Source organism: Podarcis bocagei, assembly GCF_964188305.1.
Source record: "Podarcis bocagei genome assembly, chromosome: 3".
Classification (NCBI taxonomy): Eukaryota; Metazoa; Chordata; class Lepidosauria; order Squamata; family Lacertidae; genus Podarcis; species Podarcis bocagei.
The window spans coordinates 106,248,098-106,275,512 of record NC_138127.1 but is presented as its reverse complement, the minus strand read 5'-3'; the positions used below and the strand labels follow the sequence as shown (position 1 = coordinate 106,275,512).

Genomic DNA, 27,415 nt, shown 5'->3' with positions numbered 1-27,415 from the left:
ACATCCTGTTTTATTATGAATAATAATTTTACTATTTATACCTCACCCATCTTAAGTGTACTCAGGATGTCTGCAGAACTCCAGAAACATACTTTTTAGTACCTTTATTTCAGATCCTATAGTTTATGTGTAATTTGTTCAGTTTGTGTGTTTTTGAATGATTTAAGACCACATTTCGTATGTTGTGATTATGTTGCCCCCCCCCATCTTGCAAGCCATCTTAAGCATGGTATGAACTATGGAAATGCAGCACTCCAATAAAACTATGTCTGGAGGTATACAGTGGTACCTTGGTTCTCAAACGCCTTGGTAGCCAAACAACTTGGAAACTAAACACTGCAAACCCAAAAATAAGTGTTCCAATTTGCAAACGTTTTTCGGAAGCTGAATATGCTCCATTTTGAGTGTTAACGCTTGCATTATGAGTGTTATGCTGAGGAACGTCTGTTTTTCCTATTTATTTTTCCTTTTTGTTTTTGTGGCTCTTTTTTGTATTGTTTTTCTGACTGTTTGGAACTCAGTTCAGCCACTGATTGATTGTTTGTGGGTTTGCAGTACATTGTTGATTGTTTTCACTTTATGGGTCAATGGTCTCATTAGATAGTAAAATTCATGTTAAATTGATGTTTTAGGGGTTGTTTTTAAAAGTCTGGAATGGATTGATCCATTTTGCATTCATTTCTATGGGAAAGCGCACCTTAGTTTTGGAACGCTTTGGTTTTGGAACGCACTTTCGGAACGGATTAAGTTTGAGAACCAAGGTACCACTGTATAGCCATTCAGCTAAGTACCCACCATTCGCATCTTAAAAGAGTGAGCTCTGTTGCCATAGAGAGGAATGGATGTGCATTCTCTTATCTCACCCGACTGGATGCCATGGGATCCTAGGATGAAGAATTCTTCCTGGTAGGCACATGTGCATGCAATTATGCCTAATATACTGTAATGAGTGGGCTTTGTGGAGCTAGTTTCTGTAAAAGCCGGGGCTACTTCCCATCCTGTAATCCTAGAATCTATAAGAGGAAACTTCCAGATCTGGTCTGGTCAGTTTAATAACCCCAAAATTCAGAGACCTGTGAATTTGGAAGGATGACTATATTTCAATTGGCATACTTTTTAAATGAACTCAACTCAGTTTGATTACTATTTAAAGGGAAACTGAACAGAATTTCTTCTCCCTCTTGTACCACCCTCCATATTTTGTCACTCTTCATTTTCCACATTTTGGCCCAGTCCTCCTCACTAGACTGTTTTGGGGGATCCTCACCCCCTCTTAGTCCATTTTGGCTCCACTAGCAAGAACACTCATGCTTAGAAATGAAAAACAGAGGGGAAAAGGCTTTTGGGTCTGCTTTTATGTAAGCCTTGAAAATGTTGCTTTTTCAATCTGGATGCTTTGGAGAAGAAGTCCCTAGCTGGGGATCAAGCGGGATCCAGTGGCTCTCAAAGAGAGGGAGCATCTTCCACTTTTCAAAGGCATCTATCACTCCTCCCGTCTAAAACATAGAAACCAGCAACAAAAAGACAACAGTTAACTCAGTTTCATAGGAAAGCGACCATGCTTGAGACACGAAAACACAAAGCAAGGCATGTTGGACCACAAGAAAGATTTCATGATAATAAGCCATTGGGTAGGGATAGGTCTGTTTCAGTTTTTCATTTCCAGAAACAATGAATTACATAGATTCCCCTTTCAATGAGAATTGAATCCAATCTCTTGCCCATCCTTACCCTTGGGGGACTTTCTTTTCTAGGTACAATTAAATATGTCACGGAATAGTGAGTGAGCTTGCAAGGTCTCCAATATTCTCCTGCAGACTGGATGTTATGCACGGCAGGGATTTCTTGTCTTTGTGGCCCTGAGGAAGAGTTCAGGGTTAACAGGAAGCTTGCTCACCATTTTGTGACAATGTTTTGAGAAACACGGAAGAACTGGCACCCTGGGGTTCATTCCGTCCAGTTGCTAATTTCTCTGTATACACCCAAGACAAAAGTCTACTGCCTCAAGTTCTTTAATTAAAAGATAAAATAATAATGAATCTGCTTGGAATTGAAAGTGGGAGATTTGCCTGGAATGTATGGGATGTGATACTGAGGTAATCTTAGACGGGGGGGGGGGGCAGGACACCACACGGAGTAAGTGCCCAGCATCTATTAAAGCTGCAGAATAGACATCTCTTAGGCACTGAGATAAACAATGGATGAAGCCGCACAACAAATTAAATGTGCCCCTCTGGTGTGGTTTAGGGATTTGGCAAAGGAGATCTGGCATAAGGTCACAGGGCAAAGGGGCCAAAGACAGCTGGACCAGCCATGAGGCAGGTGAGGACCCTGCTTCTGGTGGCAGAAGCCCCCCAGACAACAAACACATTGGTGCCCCTCCTGCCCCGCTGGTTCTGCCTGTGGCGAAAGAACTCAGCACCATCTTGCTTAAAATGGGCAGCAATGGTAGTGCCGCTTCTGTGCCTGCAATCAACAGGGTATGGTGTGTGTCAGTGGCAGATCAGTCCATGGCAGGAGGACAGGAAGATGGGCTTAGGAGCCGTGCTGGCAGAATGGCCAAGCAGCAATTAGCATTTTGCATCAAGCGGCAAAATGGGATGTGCCACCCTTGGCTGATTCTGGCATAGGTATTTTTATATTTATTTTTGCAATGGGGGAATTGAGCTTGCAGGCAAAGGATGATCAGTTTAGGGGACGCTGCATTGGGTACTTAAAATGATCAATCCAGGGGGTAATGGGAGAGGGGTAGGAGGTGTAATTCTCTTTTGGTAAGCTGAAATTACCTTTGGCAACAGGGATAATTACGAATACACCTTCCAATCCTTATATAATTATTGGGACAAGGTATAGGGGAGCAAATACCATTGGCTTTATGGCATTGCCTAGTATTCTTAGGTTGCTGGTACTGTGCAGATCCTGTGCAAAGAGAGAAACAAACATAAGTGGGGAGAAGGAAGTTAATTCACAATAGGATGAAAGAGAGGAAAAACTCCACAGCCCTTTGAACAGGAGTGGCTCTGTGACGCTCTGGGTGTTGTGGCATCCCAACTCCTACCCCCCACCCCACCCCTTGCCACTGGCCCCTGGTGTTTACCAGCCTTGCTACATTCACAAGGAGAAATTGTCAATCTGCTTATCCAGATATTTGCTCATGAGTGGAGGGTGTCAGTCCACGAAACACGACAGCAAGAAGTGAGGCACACATGGCTTATTAGTTATAGAGAAACTAAAGCCTGGAACTGAAGCCATCAGAGCCCCCAGGACTACCCAGAATAAAAGGCTCTATATTACATCAAGAAACATTTCCCCACTAATTAGAAACTTTATACCCCAAATTTATGGGCTGACCAGTGGAAGAGACAAATCAAAATTTTACTTTTTAAAATGTATTCCATAAATTTGCATAGAATGCCATAAAATCTAACCAAACTGAGAAAAGAAGAGGCTGCTTTTGTTTTTCCTTACCAGTTTTACATGCGATGCCATTTTCCATATATTAAAAAAAAGGTAAAGGACTGTTTTGACAGTTAATTCCAGTTGCAGACAACTGGACGTAATGTTCAGGGGTCCCTTTACCTTAAGTAAGTAAGTAAGTAATTACCGTATTTTTTGCACCATAACACTCACTTTTTTCCTCCTAGAAAGTAAGGGGAAATGTCTGTGCGTGTTATGGAGGGAATGCCTATGGGTGGCATGCCTATGGATTTTCCTCCTTTAAAAACTACGTGCGTGTTATGGTCGGGTGCGTGTTATAGAGCGAAAAATACGGCAAGTAAATGGCTTAGTCATCCTCTACAGTGGAAAGGAGAAGGAAAAGGACAGGCTGGCCAATTATTGTTGTGAAAGGTGCTCTTCATTCAGGTAACCGCAAGGGTCCAGCCAAGATTTATTTTAGGAGGGCCTATGAAGTTGTGCCTCCATTTCATGCTCTTCTGAATGAACTTTCCTTTCACTTGTGGACCATGGTATTTGTTCTCCCTCTACACAGGATTTGGCCTGTTACAAACCGATTATATCTGCCTCCTGTTGATGATGTCCTGCTGTCTTCACTGACATTGGGAGCTGTCCACCACTGTATAATTGTTGCAGAAGGGAACTTCTGCTTGGCGAATGAGAATCAAACAAGTGTCCAGAGGAAATTATCATTTCTCCTCCCCGCACCATGCCCCTCTTGTAGCATTTTTTGGATCAATCATTTTCAGGAGCCTCTGATCTGAGTAGCTTTAGGCTACCACCCTAAATGAACATCCCTTCTCGGATTTAGGCAAAGGGAGCCAGTGAACTGAGAAAATAGTTTCATTACGTAAAAAAATGTGTATCTGAAGAAGTGTGCATGCACACGAAAGCTCATACCAAGAACTAACTTAGTTGGTCTTTAAGGTGCTACTAGAAGGAATTTTTTTATTTTTACGTAAAACTTGGAAAACTTTTATGATGCCTGCTAGCATGAACAACAGGTTTCTTTACAAGTTGATGATCATTTATCTGATTCCAGTTTAACCTCCTTTAATATAGCATTTTCCTGCTATATCCATTTGGGTTTTCCATTAAACCTTTATTATTTCCTCTATTATGTAAAAACTGCATCAATACAAACTCATCTCTCCTCCCTGCCTCTTCCCTCCATTCTGTGTCTTAGAGCCATTTTATTCCATCAGAAACAGAAATAAGCAGATGTCATAATAAGGTTTTTCATTAATTAAACAACCACTGGCAGTACAAAGTATTTCTAATGCAACCTTTTTATTACACACAATGTCATTTTGATAGAGCAGTGAGTACCAGCTACCTGTTCCATTCGTTACACAAAGCACCAGTTACTTAAGAGGTCCCTGAATACATGGTACTTTGATTGCAAGCTTAATTGGTTGCACAGCCAGTTGTTTCCATACTTTGTCCATTGCAAAAGATACCTATGGCAGAATCAGGTTAGGGTGGCACATCCCTTATTCCCCCAAATGGCTGTGAACTTTTCCAAAATCAGTGCTGATGATACTGGTGCTTCTCCTCCACTGGCAGAAGCATCAGGGCAGGAGGGGCATCCATGGGCATTGTGCCTGGTTGGGGGCTTCTGCAAGCTTAATTGGTTGCTTTGCTCTGTGAGGTTTTGCCAATTCTTCTTGGTCGAATTCTTCAATCACATGGTATTTGATTGTTTAGATCAATATGCAGTTTCATCTATTGTTTATCTCAGTGGAAAGGGATTACCATAACTGTCCATCCTAAAACTTCAATAGCTGCTGGACATTTGCTCAGTGTGATTTTCTCCCCTCCATCTTGTTTGAATAGCTGAGGGTTAAAAGGTAAAGGACCCAGTCCAGTCGCGAACGACCCTGGAGTTGCTGAGCTCACCTTGCTTTACTGGCTGAGGGAGCCTACATTTGTCCGCAGACAGTTTTTCAATGTCATGTGGCTAGCATGACTAAGCCGCTTCTGGCGAAATCAGAACAGTGCACACAAACACCTTTTAACTTCCCGCAGGAGCAGTACCTATTTATCTACTTGCATTTTTTGGTGTGCTTTCGAACTGCTAGGTTGCCAGGAGCTGGGACCGAACAACGGGAGCTCACCATGTAACGGGGATTTGAACTGCTGACGTTTTGATTGGCAAGCCCAAGGCTCAGTGGTTTAGACCACAGCGCACCCGCGTCTGTTAGCTGAGGATTAGGTTCCATCTATTCCTTGCAAAGGGTTCCATACTCAGGTTCAAGCACCTTGCGCATGAAAGCACCAGGCCTGAGCATGAAAGCTCAAATGAAACCTCAAAGCAGAGAAGGTTAACTCATCGGCCTTTGGATGTTTCTGATCTGGAGATCCCATCACCCCTGATCTTTAGTCACAAATAACAGGGACTCCAAGGAGCGCAGGACAGAAGAGTGAAGCAGCTTCAGAAACAGGGTTGGGAAGGGGGAAAGGGGGCTTAGTCATCTCCTAGGGTGGAAAGGAGAAAGGAAAGGACAGGTTGGCCAATTATGATGGGGTGCAGAGTGGAACATGGCAGGTGGAGCAAGCAGAGAAGCAGAGCCCCTCATGTTTGAAAATATTTTTGTAAGTTGCTTTGAGTCTAGTTAGAAAAAGGTGTTTGCGAAAAAGGATGAGGATGATGATTGCAAGAATGAGAAAAAGGACAAGAGAGCATGTGAAGATTGCCTTGACTTCAAGTAAGCAAAGAGTCCATCATTTCACCTTTGAAATCTCCTTGCCCTGCATGTCCCACTCAACCTCTTCAATCGGTGGACTTGAATCTTTCTTTTTCTTTTTGGAAGAACTGTTTGAAGCTATTACTACTCCGCAGTGCTATTTCATGGGGGGATGCAGGGGTAACGCATACCCCTAAACATTTTGTGAATCTAAGTTTGGCCAGATTAAGAATAATCATTGTGGGAGGTGAGCATGTGAAAAGTCCCCTTCCTTCACGTAACCGCAAGGGTCCAGCAATGTGGTGGGGACAGGTGAGGGGTGAGTTATTTACCTGAGGGATACATCCCCCTAGCACTGCCTATGTGGGGCATTGCATCCTCCTCATAAATGTTTCATTTGATTTAAGCTATCTCCCTCTGAAACATGAATACAGCACATCTGAATGTTTGTGATCTTGTGTGGAAACTGCTATGACTGACAGAATGCAGGAATGCCTTTGCAGAGGCACGTGATTTTGGCAACATTCTTGTCCACGTCAGCCTAAGTCACAATGTCCCCAAAAAATTACATTTATGCAATCTGCTTCTCCCTCCCAGCCCTCTCTTGGCAAGCTTTGGGGCTCCATTTGGTTTAAAAGCTGGCTTTGCCTGGCTTTGTCACCACAATTCATCCTGAGCCATGAAGATCCTTCACCTGTGCTTGGCAGTTCTCTCTTTGCTGCTCCTGGCTTCCCCAGGTAAGGGATGGAGAGGAAGAAGACAGAGGGACACCTGCCAGCCTATTATGGGGTGGAAGAGGGAGAGGAGTACAGTTGCTGTTCTGTGGCCTTGCAAAGGAAGCTCACTTTTCTTGCTAGAGACATTTCTTTAGTGGTAAAATTAGCATAAAAATGTATATATCAGACAAAACTGCTTACCAAAGTGTGTCTATTAGGGGATAGATGCACTGTGTTGCTGAATTTCCCCCATTATGCCCATAATTGCTATGCAATTTGCCCTGTTATAACCTATATTTTCATGCTATTGTCATGAAATTACACTTTTTCATGTACATTTTTAAAATACATTACTTGGAGGGAGAGCTGCCTTTCAGGGGACGGCTGTGCTTTGATGTTCACATGTTGACTTCATTATGGCAGAGTAATATAAGGAAAAGGGGACGTGGGTGGCCCTGTGGTTTAAACTACTGAGCCTCTTGGGCTTGCTGATCAGAAGGTTGGTGGTTTGAATCCCCACGACGGGGTGAGCTCCCATTGCTCGGTCCCTGGTCCTGCCAACCTAGCAATTTGAAAGCACATCACGTGCAAGTAGATAAATAGGGACAGCTCTGGTGGGAAGGGAAACGGCGTTTCCGTGTGCTGCTCTGCTTCACCAGAAGCAGCTTAGTCATGCTGGCCACGTGACCCGGAAGCTGTCTGTGGTCAAACGCCGGCATAAGATTTTATGCAATTCTATGCAAATTTATGGAATACGTTTTAGAAAATAAAATTTTGATTTGTCTCTTCCACAGGTCTGCCAATAAATTTGGGGTATAAAGTTTCTAATTAGTGGGAAATTTTTCTTGATGTAATATAGAGCCTTTTATTCTGGGTAGTCCTAGGGGCTCTGATGGCTTCAGTTCCAGGCTTTAGTTTCTCTATAACGTATAAGCCATGTGTGCCTCACTTCTTGCTGTCGTGTTTCGTGGACTGACACCCTCCACTCATGAGCAAATATCTGGATAAGCACCTTTACCATTTCTCCTTGTGAATGTAGCAAGGGTGGTAAACACCAGGGGCCAGTGGCAAGGGGTGGGGTGGGGGGTAGGAGTTGGGATGCCACAGCACCCAGAGCCTCACAGAGCCACTCCTGTTCAAAGGGCTGTGCAGTTGTTCCTCTCTTTCATTCTATTGTGATTTAACTTCCTTCTCCCCACTTTTGTTTGTTTCTCTCTTTGCACAGGATCTGCACAAAACCAGGAACCTCAGAATATTTGGGATTGCTATCATAAGGCCAATGGTGTTTGCTCACCTCGAGGTTGTCCCAATAATTCTAAAAAGATTGGAACGTGTGCTCCTAGAATTCCATGTTGCGACCGGTAATTTCAGCTTACCAAAAGGTAATTTCAGCTTACCCATTACCCCCTGGATTGATCATTTTAAGTACCCAATGCAGCATCCCCTAAACTGATCATCCTTTGCCTGCAAGCTCAATTCCCCCATTGCAAAAATAAATATAAAAATACCTATGCCAGAATCAGCCCAGGGTGGCACATCCCATATTGCCGCTTGATGCAAAATGGTAATTGCTGCTTTGCCATTCTGCCAGCACGGCTCCTAAGCCCATCTACCTGCTCCTCCTGCCATGGACTGATCTGCCGCTGACACACACCATACCCTGTTGATTGCAGGCACAGAAGCGGCACTACCATTGTTGCCCATTTTAAGCAAGATGGTGCTGAGTTCTTTCACCATAAGCAGAACCAGCGGGGCAGGAGGGGCACCAATGTGTTTGTTGTCTGGGGGGCTTCTGCCACCAGAAGCAGGGTCCTCACCTGCCTCATGGCTGGTCCAGCTGTCTTTGGCCCCTTTGCCCTCTGAGCTTATGCCAGATCTCCTTTGCCAAATCCCTAAACCACACCAGAGGGGCACATTTAATTTGTTGTGCGGCTTCATCCATTGTTTATCTCAGTGCCTAAGGGATGTCTATTCTGCAGCTTTAACAGATGCTGGGCTCTTACTCTGTGTGGTGTCCTGCCCTCCACCATTTAAGATTACCTCAGTATCACATCCCATACATTCCATGCAAATCTCCCACTTTCAGTTCCAAGCAGATTCATTCTTATTTTATCTTTTAATTAAAGAACTTGAGGCAGTAGACTTTTGTCTTGGGTGTATACAGAGAAATTAGCAACTGGACTGAATGAACCCAAGGGTGTCCGTTCTCTTGTGTTTCTCAAAACACTCTCACAAAATGGGGTGCAAGCTTCCTGTTAACCCTGAACTCTTCTTCAGGGCCACAAAGACAAGAAATCCCTGCCGTGCATAACATCCAGTCTGCAGGAGTACATTGGAGACCTTGCAAGCTCACTCACTATTCTGTGACATATTTAATTGTACCTAGAAAAGAAAGTCCCCCAGGGATAAGGATGGGCTAGAGACTGCATTCAATTCTCATTGAAAGGGGAATCTATGTAATTCATAGCTTCTGGAAATGAAAAACTGAAACAGACCTATCCCTAACCAATGGTTTATTATCAGGAAAACTTTCTTGTGGTCCAACATGCCTTGCTTTGTATTTTTGTGTCTCAAACATGGTCACTTTGCTATGAAACCGAGTTAACTGTTGTCTTTTTGTTGCTGGTTTCTATGTTTTAGACGGGAGGAGTGATAGATGCCTTTGAAAAATGGAAGATGCTCCCTCTCTTTGAGAACCACTGGATCCCGCTTGATCCCCAGTTAGGGACTTCTTCTCCAAAGCATCCAGATTGAAAAAGCAACATTTTCAAGGCTTACCTGAGCTTGTGCCTTGCAATAAAAGCAGATCCAGAAGCCTTTTCCCCTCTGTTTTTCATTTCTAAGCATGAGTGTATTGCTAGTGAAGCCAAAAGGGCACCTTACATCAATGAGACGGAGGTTTCAGCAGGCATGGTTGTGGAGAGGCCCAAAACGTCATTAGAAAGGAAGACTAAAAGGGGGTGAGGATCTCTCAAAACAGTCTCGCGAGTAGGACTGGACCACAATGTGGAAAATGAAGAGTGACAAAATATGGAGGGTGGAATGAGAGGGAGAAGAAATTCTGTTCAGTTTCCCTTTAAATGGTAACCAAACTGAGTTGCACTCTTTGAAAAAGTATGCCCATTGAAATATAGTCATCCTTCCAAATTCACAGGTCTTTGAATTTTGGGGTTATTAAACTGACCAGACCAGATCTGGAAGTTTCCTCTTATAGATTCTAGGCCCCTCCAGCCACAGAATTACAGGATGGGAAGTAGCCCAGGCTTTTACAGAAACTAGCTCCACAAAGCCCACTCATTACAGTATATTAGGCATAATTGCATGCACATGTGCCTACCAGGAAGAATTCTTCATCCTAGGATCCCATGGCATCCAGTCGGGTGAGATAAGAGAATGCACATCCATTCCTCTCTATGGCAACAGAGCTCACTCTTTTAAGATGTAAATGGTGGGTACTTAGCTGAATGGCTATACAGTGGTACCTTGGTTCTCAAACTTAATCCATTCCGGAAGTGCATTCCAAAACCAAAGCATTCCAAAACTAACGTGCGCTTTCCCATAGAAATTAATGCAAAATGGATCAATCCATTCCAGACTTTTAAAAACAACCCCTAAAACATCAATTTAACATGAATTTTACTATCTAATGAGAGCATTGTTTCATAAAGTGAAAACAATCAACAATGTACTGCCAACCCACAATCAATCAATCAGTAGCTGAACTGTTCCAAACAGTCAGAAAAACAATTCCAAAACAGTGCCTCAAAAACAAAAAGGCAAAATAAATAGGAAAAAAAGACAGTCCTCAGCATAACACTCGTAATGCAAGCGTAACACTCAAAATAGAGCAAAACTCCAAGAGAGTGAAGTGTGAGGAGGAGGAAGATGTAAAACAGGATGAAAGCTAATGTGTATCAGCCTAAACAACAAAGAGATTCAGAGGTCCGCTGAGAGTGGAGCAACCACACCACTCTAAGGGTGAATCAACAAACAGGGGGAGAAATGTCGGGAAATCTACTGTTGAACGTGGAACTGTCATTTTTCCAACTTGGCATACAGCCAGTGTTCTCGCCACCTCTGAAGCACATCTTTCATAGGATGTATATGCTGTTCTTGATTCTCTGAATAAATCAAATTGTTATCAAAACAGTCCACCAGGAGTCTGAGTATGTAGCTGATGAAATCTTGGAACATTGCTGCTCCTGACTGGAATGCAAAGGGCATGACAAAATACTTGAAGCTGCCATACCTGGTGGAAAATATAGTTTTCCACTCATCTCCCTCTCTTATTTAAATTGACTTTTACACCCCCCTCAAATCCAACTTTGTGAAGACTTTCGCTGGCCTCATCCTTTCCAACAAATCCCCAATCTGTGGTAGAGGATAGCAGTTTGTCAACATTATTTTGTTCACCTTCTTATAGTCCAGACACATCCTCAATTCAGCAGTATTTCACTTTTTTATGGACAGCGCCACCTGGTTCCTTCGAAGTTCTTGCCAGGTTCTTCTCCAGTAGAGGTGACTTGTGGGCAAATGATTGTAAACATGCAGACTAATCAATAGTTAATCATGACAAGCATCCTAAAGTTTTCCAAATTATATGTACGGGTTGATGATAATTTATATGATTCCAGTATACAGTGGTACCTCATGTTACGAATTTAATTCATTCCAGAATCAGACTTGTCTTTGGTTGTTTTACTCTGTGAGGTTTTGCAAGTTCTTCTTGGTCCAATCCTTAAATCACACTTTATTTGCATGCTTATATTAATATGCAGTTTCATCCATTGTTTTTCTCATTGGATAAGGGATCAATATAATTGTCCATCCTGAAGCTTAAATAGCTGCTGGGCATTTGCTCACTGTGATTCTCCCCCCCCCCTCCAACTTGCTTGAACAGCTAAGGATTTGTTCCCATGTATTCCATGCAAAGTGTCCCACATTCCGTTCCAAACGCCTTTACTAAAATAAATAAATAAAGAATCTGAGGTTGCAGACTTTTGCAAGAAGCTGGGCTGAATCAACCCAGGTGGGAAAAGGCCTGTGAGCAAGCAGCAGAGCTTCCAGGACTCACAGTCAAGAAGGTCTCCCAAGATGTTTAAGGTCGTTGCCTTGACAAAAGGACTGGCTGCACATCCCTGGCCCTCTCCTCCTGGTGGCCTTGCTGCCGTTCCTGGGACCCTGCTTGGCTTATGTGACTTAAGGAAAGGATTTGTATGGACAGTGGTTTAGGCAGGAGTGCCATCTCTGGTTGTGGCATCTTAAAGTGCAGTCCTAAAACAGGCCCACTCAGAAGGAACTCCTGTTGATTTCCATGGGTCATACACCCAGGTAAATTAAGGCAGGATTGCAGCCTTGAGTGTTGCTGGACGGGGTAGGGGAAACGGCTTCAGAAACAGGGTTGGGAAGGGGAAAGGGGACTTGGTCATCTTCTAGGTTGAAAAGGGAAAGGAATGTTTGTGACGTGTAACTGGGATCTCACTTCGGTGAAAACTGCTATGACTGCCAGACTGCAGGGATACCTTTCCAGGTGCATGTGATTTTAGCCATGTTCTCTTCCACGTTAGCCTAAATCACAACGTCCCAATGAAATTACAATTATTTAATCTCCCTCTCCCTCCCAGCCCTCTCTTGGTAAGCTTTGGGGCTCCAATTGGCCTACAAGCTGGCATTCAGCTTTGCCACGTCAACTTATCCTGAGCCCTGAAGATCCTTCACCTATGCTTGGCAGTCCTCTCTTTGCTGCTCCTGGCTTCCCCAGGTAAGGGATGGAGAGGAAGAAGACAGAGGGACACCTGCCAGCCAATTGTGGGGTGGAAGAAGGAGAGGAGTACAGTTGCTCTTCTGTGGCCTTGCAAAGGAAGCTCACTTTTCTCACTAGAGATGTTTCTTTAGTGGAAATCTCTTTAGTGGGAATTCTTTGCATTAAAATGTATATATTGGACAAAATTGCCAACAAAAGTGTGTCTATTAGGGGAAATATGCACTGTGTTGCTGAATTTTCCCCATTACGCCCATCATTGCTATGCAATTTCCCCTAATATAACCCATATTTTCATGAAGTTATTCTGTTTCCTGTACATTTTATAAACACATTGTTTTTTAGTCGTTTAGTCATGTCCGACTCTTCGTGACCCCATGGACCAGAGCACGCCAGGCACTTCTGTTTTCTACTGTCTACCGCAGTTTGGTCAGACTCATGTTTGTAGCTTCGAGAACACTGTCCAACCATCGCGTCCTCGGTCGTCCCCTTCTCCTTGTGCCCTCCATCTTTCCCAACATCAGGGTCTTTTCCAGGGAATCTTCTCTTCTCATGAGGTGGCAAAAGTATTGGAGCCTCAGCTTCACGATCTGTCCTTCCAGTGAGCACTCAGGGCTAATTTCCTTAAGAATGGATGCGTTTGATCTTCTTGCAGTCCATGGGACTCTCAAGAGTCTCCTCCAGCACCATAATTCAAAAGCATCAATTCTTCGGCGATCAGCCTTCTTTATGGTCCAGCTCTTACTTCCATACATCACTACTGGGAAAAGCATGGCTTTTACTATATGGACCTGTGTTGGCAAGGTGATGTCTCTGCTTTTTAAGATGCTGTCTAGGTTTGCCATCGCCTTTCTCCCAAGGAGCAGGCATCTTTTAATTTCGTGACTGCTGTCACCATCTGCAGTGATCATGGAGCCCAAGAAAGTAAAATCTCTCACTGCCTCCATTTCTTCCCCTTCTATTTCCCAGGAGGTGATGGGCCCAGTGGCCATGATCTTCGTTTTTTTGATGTTGAGCTTCAGACCATATTTTGCGCTATCCTCTTTCACCCTCATTAAAAGGTTCTTTAATTCCTCCTCACTTTCTGCCATCAAGGTTGTGTCATCTGCATATCTGAGGTTGTTGATATTTCTTCCAGCAATCTTAATTCCGGCTAGGGATTCATCCAGCCCAGCCTTTCGCATGATGAATTCTGCATATAAGTTAAATAAGCAGAAAGGGGGATTTGTCATCTTCTAGGGTGGGAAGGAGAAAGGGAAGGACAGGCTGGCCAATTATTATGGGATGCAGAGTGGGAAATGGCAGGTGGAGGAAGCAGAGAAGAAGAGCCCCTCCAGTTTTGAATTATTTTTAAAGTTGTCTTGAGTCCTGTTTGAAAAAGGTGTCTGAGAGATATGGTGGTGGTGAGTTAGGAGGAGGAGGAGGAGGAGGAGGAGACATGTGAAAATTTTCCTTCCTTCAAGTAAGCTGAAGAGTCCATCAATTCACCTTTGAAATCTCCTTGTCCTCCTTGCCCACTCAACCTCTTCAATTGGCCGACTTGGGTTTTTTTTTTAAGAACTGTTTGAGGCTATTATGACTACAACTAATAATAATTTTGGGATATGAGCCTGTGAAAATGCTCTTCCTTCAGGTAACTGCAAGGATTCAGCAATCTGGTGGGGACAGGTGAAGCGTGAGTTATTTACCTGAGGGATAAATCCCCTGGGCATTGTATCCTCTTCATAAAATTTTCATTTGATCCAAGCTATTTCATTCTGAAACATGACTGCGGCAGATCTGGATGTTAAAATCCCCTAGGACAACCAAACTAGGTGTCTCCAGGAAGCCGCTCAGGCAGGGAATCCTTGGTGCAGCGGGGAGGTCAGTACACCAAAAGGAATCCTGTACTGCCCCTATTGCACAACTCCCAGAACATGAACTCAGAAAACTGGGTCTTCCCAATAGGACGCCTGGTGCAGACTAATGACTTCCTAAAAATCCTGGGGAAGCCAGGAGCAGCAGAGAGAGAACTGCCAAGCATAGGTGAAGGTTCTTCAGGGCTCAGGATGAGTTGACGTGGCAAAGCTGAATGCCAGCTTTTAAGCCAAATGGAGCCCCAAAGGTTGCCAAGAGAAGGCAGGGAGAGAGCGGGAGATAACATTTCAGTCAGGAGCAGCAACGTTCTAAGATTTCATCAGCTACATACTCAGAGTCCTGGTGGACTGTTTTGATAACATTTTGATTTATTCAGAGAATCAAGAACAGCATATACATCATATGAAAGATGTTCTTCAGAGGTTGAAAAAATAACAGTTCCACTTCTCAACAGTAGATTTCCCGACATTTCTCCCCCTGTGTGTAGATTCACCCTTAGAGTGGTGTGGTTCCTCCACTCTCAGTGGACCTCTGAATCTCTTTGTTGTTTAGGCTGGTACATCTTAGCTTTCACCCTGTTTTACATCTTCTTGCTCCTCCTCACAATTCTTTCTCTTGGACTTTAGGATTAGAAGTCACCTCCAAACTCTACGCTAGGAGATCAGAGGAGAAACAGGCCAGCCACAGCACAGATGGGCAAGAGAGTCCAGCAGGGTGTGGCCTTCAGGGCAGGACACAAGGGGGAAGAGTTACCACGAGCTGAGAACTTTGCCCCGGGATGAGAATGGAAATCGTGTGCCGGCAGCGCAGTGGCAGCAAGAGGCCCCATTAGTGAAAGCACACCTCTAGTTAAGAACAGTTTCAGGTTAAGAATGGATCGCCAGAACGAATTAAGTTTGTAACTAGAGGTACCACTGAAGGAATGGGTTTCCCAAACCCAAAACTGACTGTGCAGGCAGTTTGAAACTGCACCAAAATCCCTATTTTTCCTTAGCTAAAATGCCTTAACTTGAGCTCTTGAGCCAAAACCCAGCTGTATAAACAAGTGCTCAAAGTTCTCTCCCTTATCAGTCTATGAAGGCTGGTAATGACGGATGGCTTTGTCCATTCCAGAGTGGAACAGGGATGACACTGTGGGCCTTATCTTACATCCTGACCACAAAGAGCACAAAGATGCACAGACCTAGTCCGGGAACAGCGCTAGAGTGTGTTCTTGGAGTTGGTGACCTCTTGCTCCAAGAGTAGAAGAACAGAAATACCCTTTTATGGTCAGAAGTACAGGAAGGAATACCCTTTTATGGTTAAAAATACCGGAGCAGGAACATATGTGATGTCAACCTGTGTATATAGGCTGATGTGGTTGGATTCCTGGGGAAGAAGGGAGAGGGTGCCTGGAGAATATATATACTGCATGAAATTTCTCATTTCTTTGGACTTGCTGTGGACTGACCACGCAAGTGCCTTTCTGCTTTTCCGGAGAGCAGAAATAACGAACTCTTTCTCTGAACCAACCCTCGGTGTCATTTGACCTCCTTCCTCCTGTCCGGAAGCAACGCAGAGCCCACCAATCGGTAAAGTCTAATAAGGCTACACCACTGTATTTATACCCCACCCATCTTAAGTGTAGTCAGGATGTCTGCAGATCTCCAGAAGCAAACCTTTTAGTATCTTTATTTCGGATCCTATAAATTATGTCTAATTTGTTCAGTTTGTGTGTTTTTGAATGATTTAAGACTAAATTTTTATGTTGTAATTATTATTATTTTCCATCTTGCAAGCCACCTCAAGCATGGTATGAACTATGGAAAGGCACCACTCCAATAAAATTATGTCTGGAGGTATATAGCCATTCAGCTAATTACCCACCATTCACATCTTAAAAGAGTGAGCTCTGTTGCCATAGAGAGGAATGGATGTGCATTCTCTTATCTCACCCAACTGGAAGCCATGGGATCCTAGGATGAAGAATTCTTCCAGGTAGGCACATGTGCATGCAATTATGCTCAACATACTGTAATGAGTGGGCTTTGTGGGGCTAGTTTCTGTAAAAGCCAGGGCTACTTCCCATCCTGTAATCCTTTAGCTGGAGGGGCCTAGAATCTATAAGAGGAAACTTCCAGATCTGGTCTGGTCAGTTCAATAACCCCAAAATTCAAAGACCTGTGAATTTGGAAGGATGACTAAATTTCAACTGGCAAAGTTTTTCAAAGAGTGCAACTCAGTTTGGTTACCATTTAAAGGGAAACTGAACAGAATTTCTTCTCACTCTCATTCCACCCTCCATATTTTGTCACTCTTCATTTTCCACATTGTGGTCCAGTCCTACTCGCTAGACTGTTTTGAGAGATCCTCACCCCCTTTTAGTTTTCCGTAATGACGTCCTAGGCCTCTCCACAAACCATGCCTGCTGACACCTCCGTCTCATGGATGTAAGGTGCCATTTTGGCTTCACTAGCAAGAAGACTCATGCTTAGAAATGAAAAACAGAGGGGAAAAGGCTTCTGGATCTGCTTTTATTGCAAGGCACAAGCTCATGTAAGCCTTGAAAATGTTGCTTTTTCAATCTGGATGCTTTGGAGAAGAAGTCCCTAGCTGGGGATCAAGCGGGATCCGGCGGCTCTCAAAGAGAGGGAGCATCTTCCACTTTTCAAAAGCATCTATCACTCCTGCCATCTAAAACATAGAAACCAGCAACAAAAAGATAACAGTTAACTCAGTTTCATAGCAAAGTGACCATTTTTGAGACACGAAAAAACAAAGCAAGGCATGTTGGACCACAAGAAAGTTTTCCTGATAATAAACCATTGGTTAGGGATAGGTCTGTTTCAGTTTTTCATTTCCAGTAACTATGAATTACATAGATTCACCTTGCAATGAGAATTGAATCCAATCTCTTGCCCATCCTTACCCTTGAGGGACTTTCTTTTCTAGGTACAATTAAATATGTCACAGAATAGTGAGGGGGCTTGCAAGGTCTCCAATGTACTCCTGCAGACTGGATGTTATGCACGGCAGGGATTTCTTGTCTTTGTGGCCGTGAGGAAGAGTTCAGGGTTAACAGGAAGCTTGCTCACAATTTTGTGACAATGTTTTGAGAAACAGGAGAGATACTGGCACCCTGGGATTCCTTCAGTCCAGTTGCTAATTTCTCTGCCAGGACCCAAGACAAAAGTCTACTGCCTCACGTTCTTTCTTTAAAAGATAAAATAAGAATGAAGCTGCTTGGAACTGAAAGTGGGAGATTTGCATGGAATGTATGGTATGTGATACTGAGGTAATCTTAAGGGGTGGAGGGCAGGACACCACACAGAGTAAGTGCACAACATCTGTTAAAGCTGCAGAATAGACATCCCTTAGGCACTGAGTTAAACAATGGATGAAGCTGCACAACAAATTAAATGTGCCCCTCTGGTGTGGTTTAGGGATTTGGCAAAGGAGATCTGGCATAAGGTCACAGGGCAAAGGGGCCAAAGACAGCTGGACCAGCCATGAGGAAGGTAAGGACCCTGCTTCTGCTGGCAGAAGCCCCCCAGACAACAAACACATTGGTGCCCCTCCTGCCCCGCTGGTTCTGCCTGTGGCGAAAGAACTCAGCACCATCTTGCTTAAAATGGGCAACAATGGTAGTGCCGCTTTTGTGCCTGCAATCAACAGGGTATGGTGTGTGTCAGCGGCAGATCAGTCCATGGCAGGAGGAGCAGGTAGATGGGCTTAGGAGCCGTGCTGGCAGAATGGCAAAGCAGCAATTACCATTTTGCATCAAGCGGCAATATGGGATGTGCCACCCTGGGCTGATTCTGGCATAGGTATTTTTATATTTATTTTTGCAATGGGGGAATTGAGCTTGCAGGCAAAGGATGATCAGTTTAGGGGACGCTGCATTGGGTACTTAAAATGATCAATCCAGGGGGTAATGGGTAAGCTGAAATTACCTTTTGGTAAGCTGAAATTACCGGTCGCAACATGGAATTCTAGGAGCACACCTTCCAATCTTTTTAGAATTATTGGGACAACCTCGAGGTGAGCAAACACCATTGGCCTTATGATAGCAATCCCAAATATTCTGAGGTTCCTGGTTTTGTGCAGATCCTGTGCAAAGAGAGAAACAAACAAAAGTGGGGAGAAGGAAGTTAAATCACAATAGAATGAAAGAGAGGAACAACTGCACAGCCCTTTGAACAGGAGTGGCTCTGTGAGGCTCTGGGTGCTGTGGCATCCCAACTCCTACCCCCCACCCCACCCCTTGCCACTGGCCCCTGGTGTTTACCACCCTTGCTACATTCACAAGGAGAAATGGTAAAGGTGCTTATCCAGATATTTGCTCATGAGTGGAGGGTGTCAGTCCACGAAACACGACAGCAAGAAGTGAGGCACACATGGCTTATACGTTATAGAGAAACTAAAGCCTGGAACTGAAGCCATCAGAGCCCCTAGGACTACCCAGAATAAAAGGCTCTATATTACATCAAGAAACATTTCCCCACTAATTAGATACTATATACCCCAAATTTATTGGCAGACCTGTGGAAGAGACAAATCAAAATTTTATTTTCTAAAACGTATTCCATAAATTTGCATAGAATTGCATAAAATCTTACCAAACTGAGAAAAGAAGAGGCTCCTTTTGTTTTTCCTTACCAGTTTTAGATGCGATGCCATTTTCCATATATTAATAAAAAGGTAACGGACTGTTTTGACAGTTAATTCCAGTTGCAGACAACTCTGGGAGCCGGCGTTTGACCACAGACAGCTTCCGGGTCACGTGGCCAGCATGACTAAGCTGCTTCTGGTGAAGCAGAGCAGCACACGGAAACGCCGTTTCCCTTCCCACCAGAGCTGTCCCTATTTATCTACTTGCACGTGATGTGCTTTCGAATTGCTAGGTTGGCAGGACCAGGGACCGAGCAATGGGAGCTCACCCCGTCGTGGGGATTCAAACCACCAACCTTCTGATCAGCAAGCCCAAGAGGCTCAGTAGTTTAAACCACAGGGCCACCCACGTCCCCTTTTCCTTATATTACTCTGCCATAATGAAGTCAACATGTGAACATCAAAGCACAGCCGTCCCCTGAAAGGCAGCTCTCCCTCCAAGTAATGTATTTTAAAAATGTACATGAAAAAGTGTAATTTCATGACAATAGCATGAAAATATAGGTTATAACAGGGCAAATTGCATAGCAATTATGGGCATAATGGGGGAAATTCAGCAACACAGTGCATCTATCCCCTAATAGACACACTTTGGTAAGCAGTTTTGTCTGATATATACATTTTTATGCTAATTTTACCACTAAAGAAATGTCTCTAGCAAGAAAAGTGAGCTTCCTTTGCAAGGCCACAGAACAGCAACTGTACTCCTCTCCCTCTTCCACCCCATAATAGGCTGGCAGGTGTCCCTCTGTCTTCTTCCTCTCCATCCCTTACCTGGGGAAGCCAGGAGCAGCAAAGAGAGAACTGCCAAGCACAGGTGAAGGATCTTCATGGCTCAGGATGAATTGTGGTGACAAAGCCAGGCAAAGCCAGCTTTTAAACCAAATGGAGCCCCAAAGCTTGCCAAGAGAGGGCTGGGAGGGAGAAGCAGATTGTATAAATGTAATTTTTTGGGGACATTGTGACTTAGGCTGACGTGGACAAGAATGTTGCCAAAATCACGTGCCTCTGCAAAGGCATTCCTGCATTCTGTCAGTCATAGCAGTTTCCACACAAGATCACAAACATTCAGGATGTTCTGTATTCATGTTTCAGAGGGAGATAGCTTGAATCAAATGAAACATTTATGAGGAGGATGCAATGCCCCACATAGGCAGTGCTAGGGGGATGTATCCCTCAGGTAAATAACTCACCCCTCACCTGTCCCCACCACATTGCTGGACCCTTGCGGTTACGTGAAGGAAGGGGACTTTTCACATGCTCACCTCCCACAATGATTATTCTTAATCTGGCCAAACTTAGATTCACAAAATGTTTAGGGGTATGCGTTACCCCTGCATCCCCCCATGAAATAGCACTGCGGAGTAGTAATAGCTTCAAACAGTTCTTCCAAAAAGAAAAAGAAAGATTCAAGTCCACCGATTGAAGAGGTTGAGTGGGACATGCAGGGCAAGGAGATTTCAAAGGTGAAATGATGGACTCTTTGCTTACTTGAAGTCAAGGCAATCTTCACATGCTCTCTTGTCCTTTTTCTCATTCTTGCAATCATCATCATCATCCTTTTTTGCAAACACCTTTTTCTAACTAGACTCAAAGCAACTTACAAAAATATTTTCAAACAGGAGGGGCTCTGCTTCTCTGCTTGCTCCACCTGCCATGTTCCACTCTGCACCCCATCATAATTGGCCAACCTGTCCTTTCCTTTCTCCTTTCCACCCTAGGAGATGACTAAGCCCCCTTTCCCCCTTCCCAACCCTGTTTCTGAAGCTGCTTCACTCTTCTGTCCTGCGCTCCTTGGAGTTGCTGTTATTTGTGACTAAAGATCAGGGGTGATGGGATCTCCAGAACAGAAACATCCAAAGGCCGATGAGTTAACCTTCTCTGCTTTGAGGTTTCATTTGAGCTTTCATGCTCAGGCCTGGTGCTTTCATGCGCAAGGTGCTTGAACCTGAGTATGGAACCCTTTGCAAGGAATATATGCAACGTAATCCTCAGCTAACAGACAAGGGTGCGCTGTGGTCTAAACCACTGAGCCTTGGGCTTGCCAATCAAAACGTCGGCAGTTCAAATCTCCGATATATGGTGAGCTCCCGTTGTTCGGTCCCAGCTCCTGGCAACCTAGCAGTTCGAAATTACAACAAAAAATGCAAGTAGATAAATAGGTACCGTTCCTGCGGGAAGGTAAAAGGTGTTTCCTTGCACTGTTCTGATTTCGCCAGAAGTGGCTTAGTCATGCTGGCCACATGACGTTGAAAAACTGTCTGTGGACAAATGTAGGCTCCCTCAGCCAGTAAAGCAAGGTGAGCTCAGCAACTCCAGGGTCATCCGCGACTGGACTGTCAAGGGTCCTTTACCTTTTAATCCTCAGCTATTCAAAGAAGATGGAGGGGAGAAGATCACACTTAGCAAATGTCCAGCAGCTATTGAAGCTTTAGGATGGACAGTTATGGTAATCCCTTTCCACTGAGATAAACAATAGATGAAACTGCATATTAATCTAAACAATCAAATACCATGTGATTGAAGAATTCGACCAAGAAGAATTGGCAAAACCTCACAGAGCAAAGCAACCAAAGACAGGGCTGATCCCAGAGCCGAACAAGCCTTGAGGCAGGTGAGGACACTGCTCCAGGTGGCAGAAGCCCCCATCCAGGCACAATGCCCATGGGTGCCCCTCCTGCCCAGCTGCTTTTACCAGTGGAGGAGAAGCACCAGTATCATCAGCACTGATTTTGGAAAAGTTCACAGCCATTTGGGGGAATAAGGGATGTGCCGCCCTAGGCTGATTCTGCCATAGGTGTCTTTTGCAATGGACAAAGTATGGAAACAACTGGCTGTGCAACCAATTAAGCTTGCAATCAAAGGACGATGTATTCAGGGACCACTTAAGTAATTGATGCTTTGTGTAACTAATGGAACAGGTATCTAGTACTCACTGCTCTATCAAAATGACATTCTGTGTAATAAAAAGGTTGCATTAGAGATACTTTGTACTGCCAGAGGTTGTTTAATTAATGAAAAACCTAATTATGACAACTGCTTATTTCTGTTTCTGACGGAATAGAATGGCTCTAAACACAGAATGGAGGGAAGAGGGAGGAAGGAGAGATGAGTTTGTATTGATGCAGTTTTTACATAATGGAGGAAATAATAAAGGTTTAATGGAAAACTCAAATGGATATAGCAGAAAAATGCTATATTAAAGGAGGTTAAACTGGAATCAGATAAATGATCATCAACTTGTAAAGAAACCTATGGTTCATGTTAGCAGGCATCATAAAGGTTTTACGTAATGAAACTATTTTCTCAGTTCACTGACTCCCTATGCCTAAATCCAAGAAGGGATGTCCATTTAGGGTGGTAGCCTAAAGCTACTCAGATCAGAGGCTCCTGAAAATGATTGATCAAAAAAATGCTACAAGAGGGGCAGGGCATGGGGAGGAGAAATGATACTTTCCTCTGGACACTTGTTTGATTCTCCTTTGCTAAGCTGAAGTTCCCTTCTGCAACAATTATACAGTGATGCAGGAGGGGCACCCATGGGCATTGTGCCTGGGCTGCGATTTGGGGCAAACGGGAAGTGCCGCCCTAGGCTGATTCTGCCATAGGTGTCTTTTGCAATGGGCAAAGTATGAAAACAACTGGCTGCGCAACCAATTAAGCTTGCAATCACAGGACGATGTATTCAGGGACCACTTATGTAATTGATGCTTTGTGTAACTAATGGAACAGGCAGCTGGTACTCACTGCTCTATGAAATTGACATTCTGTGTAATAAAAAGGTTGCATTAGAGATACGTTGTACTACCAGTGGTTGTTTAATTAATGAAAAACCTAATTAAGACAACTGTAAATCTTGCAGACTGTATAATCAACCTACATAATGACTATAATGAGTTTTGTTTTGGTTAATTCTGTTTCTGAAGGAATAGAATTGCTCTAAGACATGGATGGGAAGAGGGAGGGAGGAGAGATGCGTTTGTATCAATGCAGTTTTTACATAATGGATGAAATAATAAAGTTTTAATGGAAAACTCAAATGGATATAGCGGACAAATGCTATATTAAAGGAGGTTAAACTGGAATCAGATAAATGATCATCAACTTGTAAAGAAACCTATGGTTCATGTTAGCAGGCATCATAAAAGTTTTACGTAATGAAACTATTTTCTCAGTTCACTGGCTCCCTATGCCTAAATCCAAGAAGGGATGTCCATTTAGGGTGGTAGCCTAAAGCTACTCAGATCAGAGGCTCCTGAAAATGATTGATCCAAAAAATGTTACAAGAGGGGCATGGTGCGGGGAGAAGAAATAATACTTTCCTCTGGACACTTGTTTGATTCTCCTTTGCTAAGCTGAAGTTCCCTTCTGCAACAATTATACAGTGGTGGACAGCTCCCAATGTCAGTGAAGACAGCAGGAGAAACGAATGGGAGGCAGATACAATCAGTTTGTGATAGGCCATATCCTGTGTTTAGGAAGAACAAATACCATGGTCCACAAGTAAAAGGAAAGTTCATTCATAAGAGGAAGAAACGGAGGCACAACTTCATAGCCGACCCCCCTAAAATAAATCTTGGCTGCACCCATGCTTCCCATATTTTAAATTTGTTTGGAACGTTTTCGCTTAGGCTGACATGGAGGAGAATGTTGCCAAAATCACATGCTTGTGGGAAGATATTGCTGAAATCTGGTAGTCATAGCAGTTTCCACAGAAGTAAGATCCCAACTACAGATCGCAAACATTCAGATCTGCTGCATTCATGTTTCACAAGGAGATAGCTTGGATCAAACAAAAAGTTTATGAGGAGGATAGGCAGTGGCAGGGGGATGTATCCCTCAGGTAAATAACTCACCCCTCACCTGTTCCCATCACATTGCTGGACCCTTGTGGTTACCAGAAGGAAGGGCACCTTTCACAATAACAATTGGCCAACCTGTCCATTCCCTTCTCCTTTACACCATAGAGGATGACTAAGCCATTTACTTACTTACTTACTGTGGCGATCACACAGGGCCCCTGGACGTTTGATGGTCTATTGACCCTGTGCCACCACTGTGATTGCTTTCTTCGCTGCCACCACCCCGCTTCTCATGGGGACACACGGAGTCCAGATAGTTGTTTTTTATTTTTAAATGCAGGAACAAGCGTATGGTTTCAGTTTATTTTTCTCTTGTCAGTTTCTTAATCTTAGTTCCCAACAACTCCAAACTGATTTTTCCCAACTATCTATCTGACTCCACCTGACAATTCCTCTCACAATACATCTCTGCCAACCCACACCTAATCCTCCCTCTTCCTTCTTCAACTCCCAAACCTCAACTGACTTTCAAAGCCTCCCACTCTAACTTTTACTCCCCCCTTGCATTCTCACTGGCCAATCACATCACACCCATTTTAACCCTTTCCTATGACGCATCCTAGGAGGCAAACGCCACATTCCTCCCCCCTTAAGAAGATTGACTCAGGAGGGATAACTTAACCTAGTTATTCTCCTTTTTTTTTAAAATACTTTTTATTGAATTTCTTTTATACACAAAGAAAAAAGAAAAAAAATACAAGAAAAAAAAAGGAAAGAAAAGAAAAAGGCATACACGCAAAAAGAGACAAATACATTCAAAAAAAAAAGTTACATCATAAAACATAAAACATAAAACATCGACTTCCTTCCCTACTGATTTCGGGTTTTGCTTTTAGCAATTTCATTTTTACCGCTGGTGTTTTTTTCTAGTTTATACATCGGGAGTTTTATAACAAACCTGCTGTAGTTGGTACGTTTTTAAAATTACTTTCAAAATAAACCATGAATTTATTCCAATCTTCTTTTAACTTTGTATTTTTTTGATTTCTGATTCTTTGTGTCATTCTTGCCAATTCAATAAAGTCATATAGTTTTAACTGCCACTCTTTCACCGTTGGGAGGTTTGTGCTTTTCCAATTTTGAGCGATTAAAATTCTGGCCGCTGCTGTTGAATATTGGAATAAAGTTTTGTCTTTTTCTTGAATTTCTGTCCCGACCATCCCTAGTAAGAAGGCCTCTGGGTTTTTGGGAAATGTATATCTAAGTATCTTTTTTAACTCTGTGTATATCTGATCCCAAATTTTTTTTATTTCCTCGCATGACCACCACATATGTATGAAATTGCCTTCTTTTGTTTTACATTTCCAACAGGACTTATTTACAGTTTTATACATTCTACCTAATTTTTCTGGTGTTAAGTACCATCGATGTATCATCTTTTCTAGGTTTTCTCTAATTGCAGCGCTTGCTGTGAACTTTATTCCCTCACTCCAGAGTTTTGACCATTTTTCATACTCTATACTATGCCCCAAATCTCTTGCCCACTTGACCATAACTTCTTTAATTTCCTCATCTTTCGTTTCCCATTCCAGTAGTATGTTATACATCTTAGATAATATTTTGGATTTGCCTTCAATTATTTCGATCTGAAATTTAGACTTCTTTTCGTTCATTCCAATTTTCTTATCCTCTGACCATTTTGCATTTATCTGATGGTACTGTAGCCAGCCTGACAGCCTCTCCTTTAATTCTTCATATGGTCTTAACCTCCAGTTGTCTTGGGATCTTACCAGTAGATCTTCATATGTCAGTTTTCGCTCTTCCAGGTTTACTTTTTTAATTGATAAGATGTCTGTTGGAGATAGCCACCAAGGTGTTCTCTGTTCTAGCAGTTTCTTATTTTTTTCCCAGACTTCATACAAGGGGCCTCTGATAATATGGCTCGAGAACCTTTTATGTGCTTTTTCTTTATTTGACCAAAGGTAAGCATGCCAGCTGTGCCTGTTATCCGCCCCTTCTAAGTCTAGTAAATCTGTGTTCTCTAGAGTTATCCAGTCTTTGACCCAACAAAGGCAGGCCGCTTCATAGTATAATTTTAAATTTGGTACTGCCAATCCTCCTCTCTCCTTTCGGTCTGTAAGTGATTTGAATCTAATCCTTGGCCTTATTCCCTGCCATATGAATCTTGAAAGAGTTTTCTGCCAATCCTTAAATAACTTGGGCCCTCTGATAACTGGTATGTTTTGAAATAGGAACAGCATCTTAGGGAGTATGTTCATCTTTATTGCTTCCATCCTGCCCAGCCACGAGAGATTCACCCTGTTCCAGACATCCAGATCTTTTTTCACTTTGTTCCATGTTGCTGTATAGTTATCTTCAATTAAATTTATATTTTTGGGTGTAAGCCAGATTCCTAAATATTTTATTTTTTTGGTTACTTTAATTCCATGTTGGGATTCTAATCTTTCTTGTGCATCATTTCTCAGGTTCTTCGTCAGCATTTTTGTTTTGGTTTTGTTCAGCTTGAAGCCTGAAAGTTTACCATACTCTTCCATTATCTCCAATACTTTACCCATACTTTCTTGTGGCTCTTCTAGGGATAACATCAGATCGTCCGCATATGCTTTTAACTTATACTCTTTAGATCCTAATTTAATCCCTTTTATCTCTGACTTTGACCTTATTTTGTTCGCCAGGACTTCTTTTTTTTTTTTTGCATTAAATTTTTATTCGTATTTAGTAAAAAACAAAAAAGATAAATAAACAAACAAGTTTACATATCAAGCAAATTAACCATTACATAAGTTGTTGTTCCCATTTCCCATTTTATACACACAAAAATTAAACATAAAAATTCATAAAGATAGAAACTGTTTTGTAGTCTGTCAGATCTTTGACTTCCCTCCACCCTTTTGGTAGGTTTCTAATAAATTCCATGGTTGCGTATTTATTTTTAATCTTAAGATTGTCGCTGATAGAGTTTTTCTCTCCCCGCCAGATCATCTTATAAATCTGTTCCAATATAATTCCAAAATTTACTCCAATTTTTCTTGAATTTCTGTTCATCTTGGTCACGTAACCTGCCTGTTAGTCTATCCAGCTCGGCGTAATTTACCATTTTAATCTGCCAATCGCTTATGCCAGGTATAGCCTCCGACTTCCAATTTTGTGCCAGCAGAATTCTTGCGGCTGTGGTGGCGTAGAGGAATATTAATTTGTCCTCGCTTTTTATTTCTTTGCCCATTATACCCAACAGAAAGGCCTCAGGTCTCTTGGGAAAGGTATATTTTAATATTTTTTTAAGCTCATTATAAATTGATTCCCAAAAGGCCTTCACCTTGCTGCATAACCACCACATATGATACAGGTCTCCCCCCCACTTCGCCACATTTCCAGCATGTCTTATTCTTTAATCTATACATTTTGGCCAGCTTCGCCGGTGTGAGATACCATCTATATATCATCTTCCAGACATTCTCTCTCAAC

The 27,415-nt window shown here is 42.9% G+C and overlaps 3 long non-coding RNA genes across 3 annotated transcripts in view; 2 read left to right on the top strand and 1 right to left on the bottom strand.

Annotated features, from left to right (window-relative positions):
* Window positions 1–1,362: 1,362 nt before the first annotated feature.
* LOC308584190 overlaps window positions 1,363–27,415 on the bottom strand; it is a 121,254-nt gene continuing 95,201 nt past the window's right edge. Inside the window, exons 3-4 of the long non-coding RNA XR_014006602.1 lie at window positions 2,787–2,919; window positions 1,363–1,496 (exon numbers count right to left, since the gene is read on the bottom strand). This is a non-coding gene — a long non-coding RNA (uncharacterized lncRNA). The remainder of the gene's footprint in view (window positions 1,497–2,786; window positions 2,920–27,415) is intronic.
* LOC308584191 overlaps window positions 3,547–27,415 on the top strand; it is a 65,758-nt gene continuing 41,889 nt past the window's right edge. Inside the window, exons 1-2 of the long non-coding RNA XR_014006613.1 lie at window positions 3,547–3,605; window positions 3,777–3,864. This is a non-coding gene — a long non-coding RNA (uncharacterized lncRNA). The remainder of the gene's footprint in view (window positions 3,606–3,776; window positions 3,865–27,415) is intronic.
* On the top strand, window positions 5,574–9,673 carry LOC308584260. Its single transcript, XR_014006715.1, has 3 exons — window positions 5,574–6,880; window positions 8,085–8,241; window positions 9,500–9,673. It is a non-coding gene; the product is annotated as an uncharacterized lncRNA (long non-coding RNA).